The sequence below is a fragment of the Emys orbicularis genome, chromosome 2 (genome assembly GCF_028017835.1).
Source record: "Emys orbicularis isolate rEmyOrb1 chromosome 2, rEmyOrb1.hap1, whole genome shotgun sequence".
NCBI lineage: Eukaryota > Metazoa > Chordata > Testudines > Emydidae > Emys > Emys orbicularis.
Genome location: NC_088684.1, coordinates 230,088,815 through 230,110,894, shown reverse-complemented (window position 1 = coordinate 230,110,894; position 22,080 = coordinate 230,088,815). Strand labels below are relative to the sequence as shown.

The following is a 22,080-nucleotide window of genomic DNA, read 5'->3' as shown; positions in this document are numbered from 1 at the left end:
CTTTCTCTGATGCACCTGGTGCTGGCTATTATCAAACAGGATCCTGTACTAGATGGACCTTGGGTCTGATCCAATCTGGCAGATCCTATCTTATCCCAGTAGCCCTGCATAGTTGAGAAGAGAATCTGTAAATCATTTACAACAACCTTCCTGCATCTGCCTCAGCCACTCTCCATACTTTTTCAAGTGTTATCTGCAAACACATCTTTCCTCCCTGGCTCTGCTGCTTAATTCCTCTCTCCCTTGGCTATCATTTATTTTTTAACTAAGAGCCTAGTTTTGTGAGGTGAGGTGCCAAGTGCCCTCAACACCCACTGACATCAATGGGAGTTGAGAGCACTCAGCCATTTACAGGAAGTGCTCAGCTCCCCGCAGGACTGGACCCTTGCTGTAAATCGCTCTGGAATAGAGTTTGTTGAAAGATGCTAGTTATGCAAAATAAAGTTTTATTGTATTGCATTTCCCATCAGATAGTGTGAGTATCCTTTATGAATAATGAAAGAAGTTATCAAAAACTAATAAATATTCTAAACCAATAATCGTGGGGAATAATTTAAATAATAATAGGATAGCTATGCCACGTACACTTTTTCTTAACACATAAGAACGTGTTCCAGACAAAGATAATGAAGCTTTTGATTGAAGGTGATATGACACAGTTTTTTAATTGTGTAAATAAAGAGAGAAACCTAAGAAATGTATATGGTGACAGATACTTCAGCTCTCTAAGATCTATAACAGCACACAAATCACTTGGGATTCATAAAAAAAGCTATCCAATAAATAATGTATAATAAATATAAATAATCAAAACACACTGTTAATTATATTGGTCCTGCTAGGGAGTAAAGTGGAGGGGAAAGCCCAAGTGTCCAAACTCTACTTATGTGTTGTTCAAAACGTCTACTTCCTCTGGAGGGCTCTCCCTTCCACTTCTTCTAATGATTATTCACTGTGAGCCCCAGAGTATAGGAGAAGTAATTATATTAATAACAAGAAAATGTAGGCTGAAATAGCTTTCTAACAGTGAGATCTATCAAGACTGTGGAATAGTTTCTCAAAGGGAATGGTGGGAGCCTTATTGTTTGAGAAATTTAGAACTGACCTCGACAAACCCCTGGAGCATATGCAGTAGAGAACAATGCCACACTAGCCAGTGGACAGTAAAGAGCTAGGTTATCTAGTCTACCCTACGTTTTGAGATATAAAAAACTAACCACCAGAACATTTCTGCTAAAACATTGACAGTTAATGTTGACACCCTAAAGCAATGAATAGGGGTGATTTCACTTCTTAGAGCTATTGTTTAAAGCACAATGGGAGCTGCAGGGGCCGTGCCTGCAGGTGGAGGCAGCGCACAGAGCTGCCCGGCCAAGCCTTCACCTAGGAGTTGAGCAAGGGTGATGTCACTGCTTCCAGGGAGACCCCCAGGTAAGCGCCGCTCAGAGCCCGCCTCACCCCATGCTGTGCCCCAACCTCTGTCCCCTCCCACACCCAACTCTGCTGGGGGGGGGGGGGGGAGATGCAGTGGCCTTAGAAATGCCCCAGCAGTGGACGGTGCGACTGGTGCAGGGGCTGCCTGAGCTGCCTCTGAGCCAGGCGCACTGGCCACTGCAAAAGTCACGGAGGTCACAGAAAGTTGCGGAATCCGTTACAAACTCACAGCTTTACTCATGCTTACCTTGGGCATGGACAATGGATGTGTCTTTACTTATGTCTGGATTATTCTGCATACACCCTAAAAGAAAGATTTGGGGATCTAATAGAAGGTCAGCACATAAGTATGAGACAGTTGCCTAATTACTTCCTCCCAAATGCCAAATACGATGGGAAAATGTCAAAGCAAACATATTTGTGCCCCAAGACAAGCACTTTAAAAATCCTTAGTATTATTTCCATCTATCTTAATACTCTCATAGAGCCTCATCCAACCCCCAATTAAAGTCAATGGAAAAAGTCCTACTGACTTCAATAACAGATAGCATTTTTCACCTGTAGATCTCAAAGCATTTTACAAAGTATGATTTATCCACATTTTAAAGATGGGGAAACTGAAGCTATGAAGTGAAGTGTCTTACCCAAGGACACACAGCAGGTCAGTGGCAGAGCAAACCTTTCCACAATTCCAGTATTTACAATAATTACACACAGCAAACCTGTGTATCCTGCCAAAGGTCCAGTACATTCTTAACAGGTTTTTCTGTTGTATCAATCTTGGGTTTAAAGTGACTATAGCGCTACTAACATTTTTGCAAATTCTGCTCCACATTCCCATGTTTATTGTTACACTTCACATCCTGACCTCAGTGATTGCTCTGTTTATTCGGTCTAGGTTTAGACAAGAATGTGAGAAGCTTGTAAATGACAGATGCTGTGTTTTTCAATTTAGCTACAGTTGAAAGTAGAAACAGAAGTGTGGGGTGTGTTTGGAACTGATTCCCAGGCAAATTAGGTTGCTGCTTGGCTGATAATTGAAGCTGCAAGTATTTCCAGCAATACTCATTACCAACAGATTAAACAGTATCTTACAGATCCTAGAGAAGGAAAAGAATATTCCCCCATGAAACAACTGACATCCATAAGGGCCATGCGTTTCCTGGGGTCTACAACTCCGGGGTTAGCCCATAAATTCTATATTGCTAATAGGAGAGATCTCAGATTGTCTCCCTCCTGCAGAGAAACACAGGGAGGCAGACCGGACACAGAATTCTAGAGGATGAACTGTGAAAAATTTAAAGGGGATTGTCCCCTCAGGTGGTTGGGCCTATCCGAGGGACAGTGCAAGGTGGAGGTGCAACTTCCCAGCCTCACAGATCCTGAGGTCCACAAGGGAGCGAAAGCTGAGAATCACAGATGAAGAGGCAGCTACAGCTAGGGGACTCCTTGGAGCTGTTCTAGTGGCCTCATCTTCTCCTGACTGCACAACTCTTTCTGGAACAAGGCTACCATTTGGCGAACCCTTCCTGGCTGCAAACTGACAGCTGGGCAGGAGAATCCACAGAAATCAACGCTGCTTCCAATGGCATTAACTTTAGGGTGACCAGGTAGCAAGTGTGAAAAATCAGGACAGGGGTGGGGGGTAATAGGCATCTATATAAGAAAAATCCCTGAATATCAGGACTGTCCCTATAAAATCGTGACATCTGGTCACCCTAATTAACTTCCTCTTGGAATCTGAAACAGAACTTTGAAAGGCTAGCAAGGAATGGAGCCACAGAGAGCAACTAGTATCTAGCTCCATCTCCTTCCCCCAAACCCTGCAAAGCCTAGTCCCTGCAGAGAGGCTTCTAACAAGTTCTTATGGTGGGCAGATGATGCCATAAAACTGCAACTCCCCTAGTGTCCCACAGGAGATAGTCCACTCTATCTCTGTCTCCTCTGCTTGTTGTACCAGAGGGGATAATTTGGACTTCTTTACTTTTTATTTGTCAGCCTTATCCAAAGCGACCCTCCCAGAAGCCATGGAGAGATATGGAGAGTATTTACTTTGGTAGCACTGTCCTCCTGTTTGCGTAGAAAGTGGCCCTGGTGATGTCCAAAGCTCCCCAGTGTTCACCCACTTAGAGCTATCCTGGGTCTTGTCCCTGAACCACAAGACAATCTGTTCCAAAAGACAATGGGCTAAATCCACAAAAAGGACTTAGGCTTTGTCTAGAGCAGGGGTTCTCAAACTTCATTGCACCGTGACCTACTTCTGACAACAAAAATTACTACATGACCCCAGGAGGGGGGACCAAAGCCTGAGCCTGCCCGAGTCCCACCACCTCGGGTTGGGGGGGGGGAAAGCCCGAGCCCCACCGCCTTGGGCGGGAGGGGGGAAAAGCCAAAGCCCCAGGGCTTCAGCCTACGGCAGGGGGCTTGTAACCTGAGCCCCGATGCCCATGACTGAAGCTGTTGGGCTTCAGCTTCGGCCCCAGGTGGTGGGTTTCGGGCTTCTGCTTCAGCCCCAGGAAGTCTCAGCTAACCCTGGTGACCCCATTAAAAAGGGGTTGTGACCCACTTTGGGGTCCCAACAGTTTGAGAATCGCTGGCCTAGGGAACTTTAATGGTGAAAACTGAGGCGCCAAGGGACTTTAGGCACAACAGAATTAGGCAGCGGGTGAGTGGGATTTTGATGATCTCTGGTGCCTAAATGTTGGATTTAGGAGCTTAATGTGACAGTTAGACACAAGTCTTTTGGGGGCTCTGGGCCAATGTTTATAAATACTGCTGTTCCCTTAAGGACTCCATAACCCCTGGAATTAAGCCATAGGTGATCTCTAGCAATTGTGTTAGGGTCTATGTTGAGATAAGCAGATGCAGCCTTCATCAGATATTAAGAGAGAAGAATATTACAAACGCAGTGGGCTGTTCCACCTGTATCAAACAATTAGACTTGGATAACTCTGGGAAGCTGCAGTCTATACCTTTCACAAAAAAGAACTACAAAAGGAAATTCTGTGAAATAATACATCAGTTGTCCTCACCCATGACTAAGATGACAATCATATAAATATATTAAACTTTTCATATTATGCAAATATCTTAACAAAATCTGAAAATAATCATAGAATCATAGATTCAAAGAATTGTAGGACTAGAAGGAACGTCGAGAGGTCTTCTAGTCCAGTCCCCTATACTCATGTCAGGACTAAGTATTCTAGGCCAGTCCTGAGAGGTGTTTGCTAACCTGCTCTTAAAAATCTCTAATGATGCAGATTCCACAACCTCCCTAGACAATTTGTTCCAGTGCTTAACTACTCTAACAGGATTTTTTTCCTAATGTCCAACCTAGGCCACCCCTGCTGCAATTTAAGCTTCTTGTCCTATCATCAGTGGTTAAGGAGAAGAATTTTTCTCCCTCCTCCTTGTAACAACCTTTTATGTACTTGAAAACTGTTATCATGTCCCCTCTCAGGCTTCTCTTTTCCAGACCAAACAAACCCAATTTTTCAGTCTTCCCTCATAGGTCATGTTTTCTAGAACTTCAATCGTTTTCGTTGCTCTTCTCTGGACTTTCTCCAATTCGTCCATATCTTTCCTGAAATGTGGCACCCAGAACTGTACACAATACTCCAGTTGAGGCCTAATCAGCATGGAGTAGAGCGGAAGAATTACTTCTCGTGTCTTGCTTACAACACTTCTGCTAGTACATCCCAGAACAATGTTTGCTTTTTTAGCACCAGTGTTACACTGTTGACTCATACTTAGCTTGTGATCTGCTATGACCCCCAGATCCCTTCCACAGTACTCCTTCTTAGGCAGCCATTTTCCATTTTGTATATGTGCAACTGATTGTTCCTTCCTAAGTGCAGTACTTTGCATTTGTCCTTATTGAATTTCATCCTATTTACTTCAGACTATTTCGCCAGTTTGTCCAGTTCATTTTGAATTTTAATCCTCTTCTCTCAAGCACTTGCAACCCCTCCCAGCTTGGTATCAAACGTTATAAGTGTACTCTCTGTGCCATTATTAAGGCTACGATTCTGTCACAGAGGTCATGAATTCCGTGACTTTCTGGGACCTCTGACACTTCTTCTGGGATAGGGCTGGAGAAGCTGTTAGTCCTGGGGCTGCCAGAGCAGTAGCCACCAAAACAGCTGGCTGGCGGTCAGCCCTGGGTCCGTTGTTGCAGCTGCTGGCAACCAGTCTAGGGGCCACCAGAGCAGCAGCAGCCAGCCCCAGAGCAGTGGCCCCTGGAACATCTGGCTGGCAGTCAGCCCCAGGGCCACTGGAACAGCAGCCAGTTGCCAGCCCCAGGGATGCTGGAGCAGTGGCCGGGGGTGGGTCAGCCCCTGCCGCAGAAGCAGGGGCGGGGCTGGAGCAGCTGCAAGCCCCGGCAGCGCTCTGTCTGACCTCCTCTCAGGGTATCTGTAGTAAAAGTCAGGGACAGGTTGCAGGCTTCCGTAAATTTTTGTTTATTGCCTGCCATCTGTTCCTGACTCTTACTAAAAATACCCATAACAGAATCTTAACCTTAGCCATTATCTAAATCAGTGGTTCTCAAACTTTTGTACTAGTGACCCCTTTCACATAGCAAGCCTCTGAGTGTGACCCTCCCTTATAAATTAAAAACACTTTTTAATATATTTAATACCATTATAAATGCTGGATGCAAAGCGGGGTTTGGGGTGGAGGCTGACAGCTCACTACCTCCCATATAAAAACCTTGCAACCCCCTGAGGGGTCCCGACCCCCAGTTTGAGAACCCCATATCTAAATCATTGATGAAGATATTGAACAGAAATGGACACAGAACTGATCCCTGTGGGACCCCACTTGATATGCCCTGCCAGTAAATCACTGATAACTACTCTCTGGGAATGGTTTTCCAACCAGTTATGCACCAACCTTCTAGTGGCTCCATCTAGGTTATATTTCCCTAGTTTGTTTACGAGGTCATGTGAGACAGTATCAAAAGCATTACTAAAGTCAAGATATACCACATCTACCACTTGCCCCTTATCCACGAGACTTGTTACCCTGTCAAAGAAAGCTATTAGGTTGGTTTGACTTAATATGTCTTCCCTGTGAATTTTAACCTTTACCATTTGACAAGGAATAATGTCCCCTCTCCATACCTTATGTTTCTAACACAGCTAAAGTAAACATTACTCTTTTTGTTTTCTTTCTACTTGTGCAATGACATAATCATGGAACTTAACATAGCCCTGGGAAGAGCAATCATTAGTTATCCGCCAAAGTTGTATTTATTTAATCTCTCTGCACTAGAGGAGTATTTTTTTAAATATTTTTTTAAGATAGTTAGAAAACTAGAGGAAATCCCTCAACCAGACTATAACATTTTTAAGACAAGTGAAATTTAGAGCCTCAACTTCTGAGCACTGCCACTTAAAAAATTAAAAAAGGAGAATGGGCATAGTGCTTCACTATAAGCTTTAATAACCTATGTTACGGGATTTTTCTTTAAAAAAAATCTATTTATTTATTTATATTTTTACTTAATGTAACTTTGGAGCATTAACTTTTAACATATTTCTCTGATTAAGCTTTTTAGCCCTTGGCCACAGTCACCCACAGCTGCTAGAGGCTAATTTACCCTGTGATGACAGTGGCACTGCTGATAAAATTGTTGCATAAAATCAATGTTTATTTTTTTGGACCCATTTTAACTCACTTGTTTTCCCTTGTACATAAGTTTTCCTGCCGGCAGTAATCCTCCTCATCTTATTATGAAATTCCAAAAGATCTAGATGGCTGCACAGTTTGCAGTGTGATGCAATATAAAATGGTCTATTTAGAATTTTTAATGACAGAAGGCAAAAATACATATTTAAAAAGAAATATGTATTTGCAGAATATAAATATAACTTCTCTGCTATGTGGTGCAAAAGCAAGCAGTCTACAGCAGCACATGACTAAAACATGGTGTACACTTGGTGCATAAGATGAAAACAGATAAAGGCAATGCTCCACTAGTATGGCAGTAAAGCTGCAGTGTGCCATGCCACATTGGTGGACATTCTGCAGGGTTTTACAATGGAGCTCCTGAGGCGGAGGCGATTTAAAGGGCCCGGGGCTCCCTGCAGCGGCTGGAGCACTGGGCCCTTTAAATTGCCTCGGGAACCCTGCCACCGCTACCCCAGCCCTAGCCCGAGCCCTACCACCCCTGGGTAGCGGCGGCAGGGCTCCCACGGTGATTTAAAGGGCCCGGAGCTCCGCGGCGGCCAGAGCCCCGGGCCCTTTAATTCGCCCTTGAGCCCCGGGGCTCCCAGCCGCCTCTGCAGCTGGTAGCTCCGGGGTGATTTAAAGGCCCCGGGGCTCCCAGCCATAGCCGGAGCCCCAGGGCCTTTAAATCTTGAAAGGCCCCCCTCTTTTGGTTGAGGCCACGGCTCTTCCGGTTAAGGCCACACCCGCTCAGGACTCTGGCGTACCAGTAAATCCTTTAAATTAATTTCACCCCTGAATAAGTCTAATTATTTATTCTGAAGAGGAGTGGTCAAGAAGGTAATATTTGAACATGATCAAAATATTGGTATTCTCTGAGGCCGTGATTCTGCATGATTAAAGCCAACAAGAGCTTTGTCATTGACATAATAAATGTACGATCAAGCTCTAAATGCCATTTCCAAGCAAAAGGAAACAAACAGTTGCCCATTGCAAACAAAGTTTTATCCCGTGTTACATATGACAGAGCTGAACTTTCTTTGGCACAACTGTAAATAGTTTGCATTGGTTTGCCATACAATCAAGTTGGTTCTTTCTTAACTGTTAAAAGCATTTCCTTATTAAGGCTGCAAATAGGTTCTTGTCAACAGCAATGAAAGTGTCATCAAAGAATCACAATATACCAAGGAATTTCCTTCATCCGTAAGTAATGATAACATTGTTAGTACAACTTGGAGAAAACACAAAGAAGTAAACACATTTCCCATGAGTATTTGTGTCTGGACACCATTGTAAAATAATAAAATAATAATAATAAAAAATTCCTAAGAATTCTTGAACTGAAAGCAAGATAAACATCCCTGATTGAAATGCTAAACTAATTAGACTTACAGAAGAAAATAAGATGTCTCTGACACTATGCTGCTTGGATTTAATCATTTGAGACATTAATATTAAAATGCAACTTGTTATGAGCTGAGCCCAATGGTTTTAAAGTAATATTTAATTAAACCTACATTATTGACTTATTTATTAATTATTATTATTTTAAAGAAATGAGAATGGAGAGCATGGAGATTCCAAAATTCTAAAGAACCTCTAAGCAAAATAATCTCAAAGCAGAGTTCAGGCTCCGTCATAGTCAGGCAAGAGACTGGTTGTTAATATTTCATGCTGTTTTCTTGATTTATTATGTTAAGTGACATTCTCAGTAGTTTTTCTTTTGACTTTGAAGGGCAGTATATTACATATTCCCATCAAAGAAAACAGTGATGAATATGCAAGAGAAATCTGGAATTTAAACAAGAGGGAATGTTCAATAAGCTCCTCGTGCTTACTTTTATGACAATATTTAATAAATGTTAAAATTAAACAAATGCATTCAAAGGCAAAATCATAGTATCTCAGGAAGGCAAGAACTGAGCATAAAGGACACTTTTAAAAATAAATATATATTTATTCTTCTGTTACCTCCAGGAAATACCAGAGACATCATTATTAGTCAAATCTAGAAAGTGTTCCGATTACCCATCAAAATTTAATTAGATAAGACAGTAAAATACCACATCAAAAGAATATATGTACTCTCAGTGGTATGGAATTTGCCTTATAAAATTATATAATTTCTGCATAAGTGATTTTCTCTCCCAAGCTCCTATTCTTACAGTCTCTGTCCAGCAGGATGAGTTTATGGGGGACATAGTAGCGTCTCCAAAGAATATTAAAAAAGTGAGACTGCACACTGGCTGGGCTTGTTTTAGTTTTTTAAGAGAAACGAAGGAATTCATCTGATGCTCCTCCTGCAACTATCCACAGCCTGTCAGACACCTTCTGTTCAATCTACATGCCCCACCAATTATGCCAGTATGACTGACACCTTCATCTGACGCTGGCAGGGGCACAGAAAAAGCAGGAGTGCAAAGTGGAGGCAAGTCTAAGGCCTGGTCTACACTGGGGGGCAAAGGGGGGGATCGATCTAAGATATACAACTTCAGCTACGAGAATAGCGTAGCTGAAGTCGACGTATCTTAGATCGACTTAGAATCACTTACTTCACGTCCTCATGGTGCGGGATCGATGGCTGCCGCTCCCCCGTCGACTTTGCTTCCTCCTATCGCCGAGCTGGAGTTCAGCAGTCGACGGGAGAGCGATCGGGGATCGATTTATCGTGTGTAGTGTAGACGTGATAAATCGATCCCCGATAGATCGATCGCTACCCGCCGATCCAGCGGGTAGTGTAGATGTACCCTAATAGACCAGACCAGGGCTAAGGGAGAAGCAAAAGTGGGGAGGACTGGACAACGGGCTTCTGGGGGGAAAAAAATCAGTGGGGTTTTTTTATGCACACTCTACCCTGTGTACAGCATTCTATCACGAACAATGCCTCCAACAATGAATAGTAAATTGAACTTCTTTGGACCTGTCATGGGATAGGGGATAGGATTACTTCAGCCCAGCCTACCAACATACAACCATTTCCACTACTGAAAAAGCTGTTGCTTCCACATCTTCTGCCTGTACTGAATTGCATTTAACTTTTATGACCCATGAACTTGGAAGAATGGGGGTGGCCCAGACCAGCTGCAGGAGCATAGCACTTTGGTTCAGACGGCCCTGCAGGATTCTGCAAGGCGGGAAGAGCCCAACCACATCCCTCCAATAGTAGAATTCATAGGAAGCTCTGTGGAGAGAACTTTGCGGTTATGTCCCTTCCCACATAACAGCCTGCACAAGGGGATGATTTGCTGCCATTGCCCAAGTTGATAGGGAGTTTTTCCTCACGTAAGTACTACAGAACCAGACATGTGGAGGCAGAAAGATAATTTACATGCCTTGTTCAAAATTATAAAATTCCATCCGAATGTACGAATATGATCCACATAAACTGGAGAAAGTGGGTAAGTGGCCGAGTTATGGGGTGAGTGCTAGTCATGTTACTTAAAGGTACCTAGGCCCAGCTTCGGCCAGTATACCCCATTAATTTCAAGATTTCAACATCTTTAGAAAGGAATCTAGGAATTGTCATATTGGCTCACACCAGTAATCCAACTAGTCACATCCTGTCATAGCCAGTGGTCATTACATGTGCTTTAAAGTAAGATTCAAGAAACCCAACAATTATGAAATAACTTACCATCTGGAGAAGTTTCTTCCAAAATCAGGTAATTTGTGGTGCCTTGACATGAGAAGTTTGATACATCTTATTATTTCGTATTCTCTTGCTAATGTATCTGTGAATGTTCTTGTTCATATACATACCATTTATTATTATATTCTTATGCAATCCTTTTTAATCTTTCTAAGATCTTGGCCTCAACAACAATGTATGGCAATGAGTTTCAGAGGTTAACTATGCACTCTGTGGAAATTTTCTGTTCTTTTTAATATGCACTTCTTTTCATATGGGCATTTACACTCTGGCAAGTTTTTACTCCACATTCTAATGCTAGTGAAACAATAGAGAAACCAACTGAGAATCTTTGCCAAATCTAAATTAACCAAGTTTGGCCCAAGACAGATGTTTACAATATCACGAGCATATTTGTACCAAGTATACAGATACTACAGCTTTAAATAAATAGCAAGCTATACAAACCTTGTTCATTTTATTGCATTCTACAGTAAATGAGAAATAATCTCCTCAAAAATGGAATGTACAATTTTTTGAGAGCCTCTTATGTATTATCACTGAACCCCATTATCATTAAAATTTGCTATCTGGTAACTGTTTGATGAGTTAAAAAGGTACAAAGAACACTGCATCAGCCTACAAATTTCCATCCAAACCAACAGAGAATAATTTTGGGATTATTGTTTTTTCTTAATCAAGCATAGAGAAACAAAGTAGGTTATATGCATTATATTATGAGGTTTTTCCATATTCACAAGATAATTAGTACACAGAAATCTCACTGAAGCTTCAGGGGTGGTTTCCAAAAGGTAACAAGAGAATTTCAAATAATTCATGAAAAAGGGGAAGACAGAGAGTAAAGTCAACAGCAGTTTTGATTGAGTAAACAGGATTTGAGCCTTTATCTTTAGAAAGTATATTTATTGGTGTTATAGTTTTCATGGTACACTTAAAATGAAAATTGAGGACAAGGCTTGGCCTATGCATTAAATTAATGCAGGCTCCAATATAAAGGTCTAAATTCTTCAACAGCACATCCACTCACCCTTGAAAAAGAGCTTTGGATTTATCAACACAATCTCTGTCCCACAAGCCAATTTATGCAACAGAGGATTGGTAGCCACCAGGGAAACCACAATCCTCTTGGCACATTATGCTTATATAGTTTATACATACTGCAAGGTGCAACATAGAGAAAAAGGGACAAATGGCTACATAAATGTTTGAGAGTTTCATACAAATGTTACCTGCTGGTTTATGTTTCCTTTCACATTAAATCTACACAGTTTCATATACATTTTCCCTTCTGTTTTTATTGTTATCTTCAGTGCAATTTAGAAAATTATATAGGATGATACTGGCACTGTGCGCTAAGTTTAGGATATTTTTTAATTTAGATTTTTTTTATCCAATCCTATTACTACTACCAGTTCATGTCCCTGTTTCAAATGTTCTTGTTTCTCAATTGCATGTATTTATAACATTCTTTCTTCTGCATAGGCAATGATACTTACCAACCACTTAGTACTTTAATTAGATCAAATAAGGCACAGCAGTCATTTTCATCTTTTTATTTTACTTGGTTTAAAATATTTCAATTTTTAGGTAACTTTCTTTTCTTTATTTCAAGATTTATTCACATTTTTCACCTGATTGAAAACATTTTGTTCAAAGTATAATTTTCTGATGTGCTTTCAAATCAAATTCTTTTATTAGGGCAATCTTGTATGATTTCTCATAAAAGTAAATTGCCTTGTTTCAGCTTTAGTAGAGATATTAAATAGTCATAGGTTATGCAGTCAGCAGTGTTTAGATAGAGCATGCATTCTGCATTGTACAACTAAGAACCCAGTTTTATTTAAAGACACTGTGGACTGGACTTTGCCCCCCAAATTAGGTTTTGTTTACAAAAGGGAGAGGGGATGGGTCTTGATGATATGTAATATGAACATGTTCATAGGGGGACGCAATTACATTCAGAGAAAACTAAGGTTGGCAGTGTTTTGTTTTTTTAAAAAAAACATTCCCTTGCAGTGATGTGAACACAAACAATACCAGGCCTTGTACGTGTGAACCAGAATACAGAGTAGATAAACAAAGTGAAACTGCCCTATCTAGTTTCATACAATTTTCCACATAGAGTGAAATGCAAAATAAGTGAACAAAACAGCATGAAAAGGTGAAACATAAATTAGATTTTTCTTCTTTTATAGTGATTCCAGCTGGTTGGAAAGTGGTGATGAAAAAAAAATGAAGTTTCTCAAAAAAAAAAAAAATTGTTTGCAATTTCCCCTTTATCCCCATCCCTTTTTCTGACTAGCTGTATTATTAATGGGTGTATTCTTCCATATGTGGGAACACCCTTGTTGGGCAGGGTGTGAGTTTCATCCTGGAGTTTCCTTCTTATTGTTGTGTCAGAGGAGCAGGGTTTACTTCCACTCTGTCAGCTGATCTTGGCCTGTGGAGGCCCACCATCTTCACACAGTGGCTGTGATTGCCTCCTAACCCCAGCAGTTAGCTGCTAATTGTAGTCTTCCCTGTAGCTACATAGCAGCACAGGAGGAAGTAACCCAACGGGAGTTAATGCTGATCAGATATTTGCAGGAAAACTTGTCATGAAATTGCTGCTCCCCTCATCCAGATCCTTCAATCTACAAATCCTCATGGAGCCCTGACTGACTCCCAGGGTGTACTCACACAGAGGTAGGCCTGTGTAGGGACAGGCAAAAACATACAGGGGTAATGATGCCTACCATGCCCCTCCCTCACCAGTCTCTGATAGGCTTGGCATGTAAAAGTAGAGGGAGAAACTCAGCCCAGGATTTTTATGATGGCAGCACAAACTCAAATAAATTAATTCCAGAAAACATCAAGCTAGAGGAGAAAATAGATTCAACACATTTAGGACTAAAACTAGATAATTATTTCCTTTAGAATCGTGGCAGGGGTAGGCTACATCCATAATGAACAGTAGCTGCATTAGAAACACATGTTCTTGGATGTGCTACCGTTGCCAACCCTCCAGGATTGTCCTGGTGTCTCCAGAAATTTAATTAAAGATTTATCTTAATTAAAGATGTCATGTGATGAAACCTCCAGGAATATATCCAACCAAAATTGGCAACCCTAAATGTACCAACCTTTTTAGACTAGAGGTTGGTTAAAGATACACCTCTACTCCAATATAACGCGACCCGATATAACACGAATTTGAATATAACACGGTAAAGCAGCGCTCCGGGAAGGCGGGGCTGCGCACTCCAGCGGATCAAAGCAAGTTCGATATAACGCGGTTTCACCTATAACACGGTAAGATTTTTTGGCTCCTGAGGACAGCGTTATATCGAGGTAGAGGTGTATTATGTAACTTATTAGTAAATTACTTACGCTATGTTGAAACAAACAAAGCCTTTATGATGCCTACTACTATTTTATACAGCACTTTTCCCACAAATTGTTACTTAAAAAAAAAAAGCTTACTACACAACTAAAATCCTTTGAGTCAAAGCCTGCACCTCTAATTCATGCAAAACTCCTACAGAACGGTCTCCAGAATTTTGCCCTTTATCTTTAGCAGTGCATTTATCAGGAATAAGGTTTTCATAGTACACTGAAAATGACAATCGGGGCAGAGGCTGTGGCCCAGCATTGGCAGCTGAGAGAGATATGTCACCACCAACGCACCACATCACATCTAAGTAGGCAGGAGAACCTGTTAGGGAGCCAGAGAATAGTGGAAAAGGCACTTAAATATTAGCAAAGTACTTCCCAAGAGTACCATTTTGTATTTTTTAAGCACGCCAGCCAGAGCAGGGGTGATGGATTCACTAAGGAAAAATAAATTTTTGTTGCCAAAAAAATTGCTTTTTTTTTCCCTTTAACTCAAACCTTGCTGTTGCCCTCCAGCAGTTGAACTTCTACTCCCCTTCTGCACAAAAATGTGGCCAGTTTCATTTGTGTGTGAATAATTCTCACAGAGTTATATTGGTAGTTTGCAAGTCTATTGGAAAACCACCTCGTAAACCCTAAATATGGGTCATAGGAGCATGGTAACAAACTCCAGCACCAGAGAATAGAACTGAACTGCAAAAACAAACAAGAGGCCAGTGCTGACAGATCAAAAACAGAGATCTGGACTATTTTTCATAATTATGCCTGCTAAGAATAATAGAGCATTCCCCCAAAATATCTGATGAGAAAACAGTAAAGAGTTCACGTGATCCTTTCAATGTGTAAAAATACTTGGTGGAAATAAAAATGCAAGTACCAGAAACATCTTGCTTTCAAAGCTGCCAAAGAATCAGTTACTGGAGGTATAATAATCTTATCCGAAAGTAATAAATGCACATAATAAAGACATAACAGATGTCCCATCTAACAGGGATAGGATTCTACTGCACTATGAAGATGGTAAACATGAAGCATCATGCAGTCCATCTTAACAAGATATAAACCTCTTCCTCACCCCCTGAAATGTTCAGGCTCGTACCATCCTTTATGACAATTAGTGGCATTGAAATTAGTTTTATAATCCCACCTCCTGCATAGCATCTTTTTTTTTTTTTAAAAAAAAGGTCAGATTCTCAGTTCCCCCCCAATGAATATGTTAAAGGGGCTTTAAAAGCAGCAGGATACCCCAGCATAAGGGGTCTCCCGAGCCAGTGGCAGAAGCAATGCAACAACCTAATACCAGCCTCCAGCATGGAATGCATGGCAGGAGTGACACTGTGCTCTGGTTAGTCTTGGTTGTTCACAGTCCTTAGCAGGCCACAGGAAACCCAGGCACAAGTTAAGAGCAGCCGTAAAGTTGCTCTAAGTTCCACTGGGGGCCAAGAAGCATCTCAGCAAGGTCCCACAAACCAGAGGGTGCAGAGGTGGCTTAAAAGCCCTTTCTTCCTCTCCTCTCCATTCCTGTGCTGAGTGCATATCAGCTGGAAGGGAGAATTGCTCCCAATGTGTATACACAGCTACCAGATTCTAAGTAGTATTAGGTCTCCCATTGCCCAATAATGGAATTTCAAAAGAAGAGAAATCTTCTGAATTTAGGACTTCTGAATAATGCCTTTTGAACAATTAACCAAACTCAAAGGAAAGGCAGCTTGAGCTTCGACCACTGGTTTTGGAAAGGCTTTTCCTGGAAATATCAGCTGCTGAGCAGATCATTTCTCCCCCAAAAAATTTACTAAAACAAAAACAAAAAACAGACAAATATTGTAAGGGTGCAGCTTGATAACAAAAAGTCTGACAATTATAAAGTATTTTATTCAGTGCACATGTGGTGAAGAACAATGAAAATAATCCTGCAGAATATGTACAATTTTATCTATTTGATCATTTGAAAGGCTTCATCAAGGCAGTCGACCCAGCTGGAAAAAATCGGATAGAAGCAGGACCACAGAGAAAGACAGATGCTGCATCTGAGCTTAGCATTCCTAAGTAAATAAATAACAAAAACAAAACAAAAAAGATTCTGATACTGTTCCAAACTTTACACAACAATAACTTAACAAAAGACCATTTATTCTGTCGGTCTCTCTTTTCGTTCTTTTGTTTTGTGTTGTTGGATACAAGTAGATGCTAATTTTTTGCTTTTTAATAAATTGTACAATAAGTGGTGGTGAATTAACCCGTGCAATTTAGCACCATTTGTCAATTCTTGTGTCAGTTGTTCAGAAATTCAGGAAATAATTGTTTAAATAAAAGAGAACCAATACAGGGCTTAGCAACCAAAGAATAACAGCAGTAGACTGGTGTTTATTTATATTTCATGAGTAACCATGTCTTGACTCATCTCTAACTTTTTCAAAACTCTTTCTATTTAATTTGTAAACCTCATACCTCATTCCCTTTCAGATTAAGGCTTTTATCATTTCATTTCAAAACACATGGCATCTTTAGGACTCCTCATGTCTTTGATGTTTTGAATTTTTTATGTACCACATACCATGTAAAGGCTCTGTATTTCAGAGTTGAGATGAATTCTTCTACGCAATGACGGTTTAAGAGAGATGGGTAGAATTTCTGCCATTTTTAACGCACCTGATGACTGTCAAGCTTGTCTTTAGTGCATTGATCAAGAGATGCAGTTCATAGCAAAGACTTAATGAGAATTTTTCTCCCTTGAAGAAACTGTTTCTTTCAAGAAAAATCTACAGCTAATATGTGCATTTCTAATTTTTTATTTATTTATTTTAACTATACAGAAAGGCCTGTTTATACTAGGTAAAGAGGCTTTACAAACTACTGGTTAGAATGCCTTGAGCTTGCAGCTTCAGTACAATACTTTAATTCTAAACACAACAGCCATGCTCAACATTTTACAAAAGTTGGTCATACCAGTTGGCTGTGATGGCGGGAGGGCCTTAGGTCCAGCTGAACCTGTACAGTTTTCAACAGATTTCTCCATCATGTAAATGGAAAACTACAAATATTGCAGCTTTACTGGTTCAACTGGTCTTCTTATCTGTACCCCCCACTAGAGTGCCTCACATTTCCCAGAGTGCACTTGTGTAAGCATGACTGCATGTCAACATGCCAAAGTGGTTGTCAAAGGCGTTGCTGTGTGGATGAGATAAACCATTGTAAGGACAAATGAGACAACTAGCCATTTCAGGCAATGGTCGCTTCATTTGGTCTCCACTCATGAAATGGGATCTGAAATCATGGACTCTTACGAGTCATTGAGACTCCCTGTGGGCAGAGGGGTGTGCACGAGAGCGTCCATTTCAGAATGAGGCTTTAGTGTCAGTACATATTAACTGGAGAAGAAAACTGACAATCTTATTAGAGAATTCAAGAAAGCCCATATAATTTGTACACATTATACATTAAAAATAGAAAACAATGATATTTAATCCCTCCTAGTAAAATATTTTCCCTGGAGCATGTGCTGCAATTCCTTTTTACTCTCCATTGCAAACTTCAAACATCCATAAGCCATAAATCAACTCCTCCTTCCCCCAAAAATTCATGTAATCAACTTTAAAATGATAAGATTTTAAAAAATAAATAATACATTGCAGGGGTTTTTGGTCTGTCCTGATTTTTGAGCCATATACCTCTAATTTTTTGAGTGATCATTTCAATTCAAAATTCAACCTTGAATGCACAAACAAGACCATGCGCCTCACTGTTGACAGTCTGGAGCAGAACTCTACTTAACCTCTCCTTATCTCTTGTAGGAGGGTAGCTGCCATTCTCTCTGAATGCTCATCACTATCTTGTTGCCTGCTCCCTGAGGAAGTACTAGCCCATTGGGGGCCCTAAGCAGGAATATTGGGGGGGCCCACACAACACATACTATAAAAGTGAATAAGGGGCTGCCTTGAGCTGCTCAGGGCCCTAAACAATTGCTTAGTCTGCTTAACGCCTAGCCCCAACACTGCCCACTCCTCTCCTCCTTCTCTGCCTCACTCACTTCTCCCTGTTTTCCCCTATGCCCTACTGTCTCCTACCTGCCCCCTACATTCATGTGGCTACATTATTGTGCCTCCCTTTTCTCTCATGTTCTCCATCTCTAGCACCCCCATGACTCCTGTCGCTCCTTCAGTGTCCTCCTGCCCTCAACATTTCCCTGTTCTTCCCACAGTTTCTGTTCTACCATTATATTCTCCTGTCTCCACACACTTTCCCCATACACTCTCCTAACCACAAAACCCAGGAGGCAAGTAGCCTTCTGGTGTGCAGCTAGGCTGCAGTCCCATTGGAAGCAATGGGCAATGGTGATTACTGTTACAAGGGCCGCCTCACTTCCACATGCCAATGTTGTAGGGAAATGGTGACCTCCTTGACCGAAGGCAGCCTGTGGTTGCTAGGGTTGCCAACTTTCTAATCGCACAAAACCAAACACCCTAGCACTGCCCCTTCCCCAAGGCCCCGCCCCCTGCCCCACCCCTTCCGAGGCCCTGCCCCCACTCACTACATTTCCCCTCCCTCAGTGGCTCGCTCTCCTTCCCTCACTTTCACTGGGCTGGGGCCGGGGGTTAGGGTGTGGGGGGGTGAGGGCTCCGACTGGGGGTGTGGGCTCTGGGGCAGGAGCTGGGTATGAGGGGTTTGGGTGCAGGAGGGGGCTCTAAGCTGGGGGGTGGGGCCGAGGGATTCAGAGTGTGGGAGAGGGCTGTGGGTTGTGGCAGGGGATTGGGGTGCAGGAAGGAGTACGGGCTCTGGGCTGGGGGTGTGGGCTCTGGAGTGGGGCCAGGGATGAGGGGTTCAGGGTGTGGGAGAGAGTTCTGGGCTGGGGCATAGGGTTCAGGTGCAGAGTGGGTCAGGGCTCCTGCTGGGGGTGCAGGCTCTGGGGTGGGGCCGGGGATGGGGGGTTTGGCATGCAGGAGGAGGCTCCTGGTGTGGGGGGGCTCAGGGCTGGGGCAAGGGGTTGGGGCACGGGCTTACCTCGAGCGGCTCCCGGTCAGTGGTGCAGCGGGGCTAAGGCAAGCTACTCCCTACCTCTCCTGGCTCCGCGCTGCGCTGCACCCTGGACGGGGCCAGCAGCAGGTCCGGCTCTTAGGTGGGAGGGCCAGGATGCTCTGCACACTGCTCTCGCCCACAGGCACCGCCCCCCCAGATCCCATTGGCCATGGTTCCCAGCCAGTTGGAGTGCAAAGCCGGTGTTCAGGGTGGGGGCAGTGCACAGAACCCTGTGGCCCCCCGCCTAGGAGCCGGACCTGCTTGCCGCTTCCGGGGCGTAGTGACTATCTTGCAATTTCTAGGCACAATGGGAGATGGTAGCAACATACAAATTAGCTAAAGAAAATTCTCATCTCATGTTTCAGTTTTATTGTAATGTAATGTTGCTTTTTCCATTTATGGGTTCAAAACAGGCTTTATGCTGCTCAATAACTTTGGGAGGGGGGGGTTATCTCAAAACTACACATCATGTTAGAGGAAGACAGGATTTGAAACTACAGATGTCTTGTATTGCATTGGAGAAGCTCTTTTACTTTTGACCATAACACTGCAACTTCTTATGTACCCAATGCTGTAGTCCTTATGTAGCGCCGACAGACCCCGGTCGTCCGTGGGCGGGATCGAACTGGGGATCTCTGGAGCTTAGTGCATGAGTCTCTACAGCATGAGCTAAAAGCCAACTGGCTCTTAGCAAAGGCTGTAAAGCAGACTCATTTAAACACACACACACACACTCTCACTCTCCCTCTCTCTCCCTCTCCCTCCCCTCCGTGCCACTAGATGGGACAGAACACCACACCAAGGAGGTGTGTGGGTTACACGTACATAAGCAGAACTCTCAGAGAAGTCAACAGGAAGTTTTCCAAAATGACTGCAGAGTCACTTAAATACTTCCTTTTTCTTGCTAAAATGGTGGAGTTCCTTATTTGTCAATGGAGTAAAAAAATCTTTTTTGCTTACTATTCCTGTATCTCTAGTTGCTTGACTGTGGCTGTCTGTATATAGATTGTTATAGGTAGGATTATTTTGATCCTATGCCTTTCTGTTATAGTAAAAAGGTCTGGCATCAGCATGATGACACCAAACCACATGCAGCCTATGACTCAAGACTAATCTGTTCACCCACACACTCAAAAGCAATTACACTTTTTCCTCGTTGGCCTGTCATGTATAACAGTTAAAGGTTCAAGTTGTTTTTCTCATGGAGAGGTTTTTACTTCCCCTGTAGTTGGTGGGCTTACAATGCAAACTAAAAAGAAATGAGTTATATTTCCCCAGGGTTTTCTTTTCAGTACGATTAAGAAAAGTGACTCCTTAGTCAAGAGCTAAGTGACACCAAGATTTCCTGTTTTCTCTCAGCAGGGAGGCTGTCACCACTCAATATTAATTGATTTTAACCCTCCATCCATCATGCTACAGTTGCACAAATTTCCAGTCAAAGATCAACTATTGTTCTCAAAGTAAACTATTCAGAACTTCTCCATTAAAATTAAGTGTTGCATATATTTTGTATGTTGTCTGTCACTTGACACAAGTTAATGGATATTTTCTCTAAATATGCAGTTAAAAAATTATGGAAACCCCCCTAACATTTTACCTCAGGGTTCCTTCCCACTTACCCCAGCTCCATCATAAAGCCATTATGGTTTCATTATTTAATCCACAACAAATTACAAGCAACTCTGGGGCCTGATTCTACTCCAATTTAAATCAGTGGAAATCTTGCCACTAATTTGAATAGAAACAGGATCAGGCCCTTTTGGCTTGTAGCTGTTGAGGAATTTTCGCCATTCGATCAGAAACAAAGCCTTTGCACTTGGCAGCTGCTAAGACCAATTCCTTGACTCTGAACAACATCAGGAGCATGTAACCCTCATGCAGATTGGAAAAAATTATAAAGATGGAGGCAACAGACTCTGTAAAATCAAAGAAGGAGATTGGGTGCAGTACTTGAATTGTTAACAGGAGGAGAAGGTTTCTTAGAAATACAAACCTTTCTTTGCAGATAGATTTGTAACTGCTTTTCCATTATGGGAAACAGAGATCAATCTTCAGAAAGAAAAATAGGAGTTCAACTACAGCTTTAAGAGAGCCTCAGTTCTTATACAAAGCAACAAATCAGAAAGGGTAAGAATGGAGAGTTCTACCTGCCTACTGCTACCTATTTTTAAGGTTAATTAAGTCAATATGTTATAAATGCTGTAGCACCTGGGAACCAGGCGTTCCCATATTTTTTCATAACACAGATCTCAACAGAAAGATTGTCTTGCAGACCTCCTCGCACAGACCACCCCGTCCATTTGTAATTTTTTAACATCCCTGTAGCAACTACAACTATTGCCTACCTTGAAAATATTAGTGAAGTATTTAGGCTGGGAGTGTATAAAAAAAGCACCTAAGGGATCAATTCACTCTCAATGGAAGCTGGACACTAACTTCCTTAGGCACTTCTGAAAATCTCACCCTCACTGTATTTTTAGCATCTTGTATCATGATTTAGCAGATGGAAACCAGGAGAAGACTTAGACCTATGTGACCAGAAAGCTCTCCACAGACAGGCAGCAAGTGCTTTGCAAAGCATCGAAACACTGATCTCTAATACATACACCATAAGTTTACATACACCATAAGTGTATATTCATGAACTGCATATTTACACGTGTGTTCTTTATCAGCAATTGGTAGGTTCACAAGAAATCACCAAATCATAGCTGGGTTTTCATCTACCCTACAAAAAACTACCCTGTTGGGGATCCTGTTACAACATGGTATTTCCCCAGAGCAGTTTGGTCTTGAGTGCACAGGCAAGACTGATGGCTATTTTAAAAATTTCAGTGTATCTGCATGTTATTAATAAGACCTCAGTACAGAAATATTGTAGCATACTTAGTAATAAAGTCAGTCTGACCTACTCCTTACTTTAGATCCATTGATGAACA

The 22,080-nt window shown here is 42.0% G+C and overlaps 1 protein-coding gene across 1 annotated transcript in view; it reads right to left on the bottom strand.

The window, feature by feature from the left end:
- RFTN1 (raftlin, lipid raft linker 1) overlaps positions 1-22,080 on the bottom strand; it is a 108,450-nt gene that overhangs the window by 83,093 nt on the left and 3,277 nt on the right. The window lies entirely within an intron of this gene.